This window comes from Bidens hawaiensis, unplaced genomic scaffold (assembly GCF_021521415.1).
Source record: "Bidens hawaiensis isolate Kalapana, Puna unplaced genomic scaffold, B.hawaiensis_p1.1 tig00019676_1, whole genome shotgun sequence".
NCBI classification, from domain to species: domain Eukaryota; kingdom Viridiplantae; phylum Streptophyta; class Magnoliopsida; order Asterales; family Asteraceae; genus Bidens; species Bidens hawaiensis.
The window spans coordinates 182670-186201 of NW_027492988.1; the positions used below are offsets into that span (position 1 = coordinate 182670).

General features: G+C 38.0%; 1 pseudogene across 1 annotated transcript; it reads left to right on the plus strand.

Annotated features, from left to right (window-relative positions):
* The first annotated feature begins 314 nt into the window (after positions 1 to 314).
* Positions 315 to 3213, plus strand: LOC143558969 (scarecrow-like protein 14 pseudogene; annotated as a pseudogene). The gene is made up of 2 exons (XR_013139839.1): positions 315 to 2361; positions 2458 to 3213. The product of XR_013139839.1 is annotated as a scarecrow-like protein 14 pseudogene (transcript).
* Positions 3214 to 3532: the final 319 nt, after the last annotated feature.

Sequence of the window (3532 nt, forward strand, 5' to 3'; positions counted from 1 at the left end):
ATTATTAAACCCGTGAAGAACTGAAGACTCTCTCACAACTCATTTTCATTCTACACACTTGTTACTTCATTTTCTCTCTCGCACCCTTCTTTCTAGGCCTTTTATTTTCTCAGGTATAGTACATATATAAATATAATACACTTTCTATATCTTTCCCAATTATTTTGCTTCTTCTCATATTTCACAATTATCTCCATATTTTGATAGTTTAGATAATTAGGTCATGATATGAAATATATGATGGATGATGCTTATAGTTATCTTAAATGATTTATTTATTTAATTTTTTTTGTGGTAGATATATAGATTGATCATAGATGGGATATGGACTGATGATTACGCCTTACTGAACCCAAACCCGAACCCGAATACCTTTAAGTTCAACGGATCTTCAACAGTCTTATCAGATCCAAATTTTCTCAATTCCATGAATCTCAACGAGCCGTTATTATGCCGAAATTCGGTTAATAATAATATTACAAGGTCTAGTCCATCCTCTAGCTCGAACTTGAATCATGAAGACTTTGACTTAAGCGACGTCGTTTTCAAGTACATAAACCAGATGCTTATGGAAGAAAACATAGAGGAGAAGACGTCTATGCTGCACGAGCCCGCTGCGCTTCAAGCGGCCGAGAAGTCGTTTTACGACGTGCTTATGGTCAACGAGCCGATGTTTGATACTAACGGGAGTTCAGGTTTTAGCTGTGATGTTAGTGATTACAGTTCGGTTATTGGATCGGAGGTGTATTTGAATGTTGACTCCAAGCCCGGGTTCTCGACAAGTAGTAATAGTTGTGTTACAGATTGTGTTGCTGATTCACCCGTGAGTATTCAAAGCGGACACGTACCGGTTACACACTTTCAAAATGGTGTGGTTTTTAAGACCGAGAAGTTACATGAAACTAGTTTACCTGTCCTCGAATCGAGAGGAAAGAAAAACCATTATTACTCTGAAGATGTTAATGAAGACGGGAGGATTTTTAAGCAGTCTGCGGTTTGTAATGACCCGTCCGTGAGGTCGAAAATGTTCGATGATGTGTTGCTTTGTAATGGTAAAAAGTTGCCTCAAGGTGGTTTTGTGCATAGTGGGGTCAATAAAAGTCAACCGAAGAGTAGTATGAAGGGGCGCGGTAAAAAGGGTGTGAAAAGGGATGTGGTGGATTTGAGGACGCTGTTAAGTTTATGTGCGCAAGTGGTTGCGGGTAATGATCAAAGAAGTGCGGTTGATTTAATTAAACAGATAAGAGAACACTCGTCACCGACAGGTGACGGGATGCAGAGAATGGCACATTATTTTTGTTCCGGGCTGGAAGCACGGATGGCGGGGTCGGGAACGGAGATATACAAAGCCCTGCTTAATCGACACCCGTCTGCTGTAGATATATTGAAATCGTACCATTTGTTTCTCACTTGCTGCCCGTTTTTGAAAATATCGAACTTTTTATCGAATAAAACGATTTTCCACGCGGCTGAGAATAAGAAGAAGCTGCATATTGTGGATTTTGGTATACTTTATGGGTTTCAATGGCCGTGTTTTATTCAACGTTTATCTAAACGGCCCGGTGGGCCCCCGGAGCTTAGGATCACAGGCATTGATTTTCCATGTCCGGGATTTAGACCGTCTGAACGGGTCGAGGAGACCGGATCTCGGTTAGCGAATTATGCCGAAACGTTTAACGTTCCGTTGAAGTTCAAAGCGATAGCTCAAAAGTGGGAAACAATCACGATCGATGATCTCGAGCTTGATAGTGACGAGACGTTAATTGTGAATTGTGCGTATAGGTTTAGGTACTTGCTTGACGAGACGGTGATGGTGGATAGTCCGAGGAGTAAGGTTGTAAACCTTATTAGGAAAATGAAACCCGACTTGTTTATTCAAGGTGTTATTAACGGGTCTTACAACGCCCCGTTTTTTATCACGAGGTTTCGGGAAGCTTTGTTTTTCTTCTCGTCTATGTTTGATATGATAGAGGCTAACACGACACGTGAGACACCCGAGAGAACACTCATTGAGAAAAATTTTTGGGGGCGTGAAGCGATGAATGTTATTGCGTGTGAAGGCGGTGAGAGAATTGAGAGACCAGAAACGTATAAGCAGTGGCAGGTTCGTAATTTAAGAGCTGGGTTTCGTCAGATACCGCTTAAACGAGAGATATTGAAATTGGCTAAAGAGAGAGTGAAGTCATGTTACCATAGAGATTTCGGGATCGATGAAGAGGGTCATTGGTTGTTGCAAGGCTGGAAAGGACGTATCATATACGCGTTATCTTCCTGGAAACCCGCTTAATAATAAACGTATGCTTATTCGGGGGATTATGAATTGGTTCTCATCAAATGCATCTTTTGTCAAGAAGTCATATGGTACCTTTAATCATTTTGTTTTTTAAATTTTAAATACATTTTTTTAATTATTAATGTGGAATGAACATGATATATTATTATGTGCTTGGCAAGCAGGATAAGTGAGAAGAATTTGTTGGGCGGTTGACAAATGAAGTCTTGCTTTTTCTTTTGAGGTAAGAATATTAACTTCTATAATGTATTCATCATATTAGATACATTGAATTTACGAAAGATATTTTTAGACGTTATTATTATTCACAAACTTGAATCATAGTTCGCGTTGAGCAGGTAGTAGGTGTGAGTTGAGGGTGCATTTATTAATAATATCACATGGGGTGAATTTACGAAAATATTTTTAAAACGTTATTATTAGTTTCAAAAACTTGAATCATGGCTCGCGAGCATGCAGCAGATGTGACTCGCGGGTGCTTTTACCAATAATATCACATGGGGTGAATTTACGAAAAATATTTTTAAACGTTATAATTAATTTTGAAAACTTGAATCATAGCTCGCGGTTGAGCAGGTAGCAGATGTGAGGTGAGGGTGCATTTATTAATAATGTCTCATGGGGCGATTCATACGGTAGGCAACATCATGGATTTACTAATTTTAGGTATCAGTTGAATGTATCTGGATATATTGGGACTTGAAGATTACATATTGTTTATTTATAGTCAGCCAGTATTTTATTATTAGATGCCCTTTCAAGTTTCAATAGACAAAATCTTTAATTCTTAATTGACTGTTATTATAGTTAAAATATTTGTTCTATAAGATCTTTACTCTGACTTATTACGATATTATACTAATACTGGTTGAGGTTTTTTAGGATGATATGATTCTATGTTCATACACAGACGCACTTAAGTTTTTAGGACCATGCTAATTGTATGTTATTTTCATTGGTTAAATTATTTTTATCCATTATGTTAACAAAATTAGGAGGCATTTTTTTGGTTTAATCAATAATTGCATCATTTTTAAATTACCTAAATGTATCTAGTCTTTTGTGTAGTTATTGAAGGTAACCTGGCCTTATTCATCGGTCTGACGCTAACATGGAAGGTGTAAATCGGGCATGACGGGGACTGAACTGCATGTGATTGACCGCCAACTACCAGCGCGTGTTGACAAAGTTGACCGTATTAACAGCTCTAATATTTGTAATGAAAGTTTTGAACTGTTG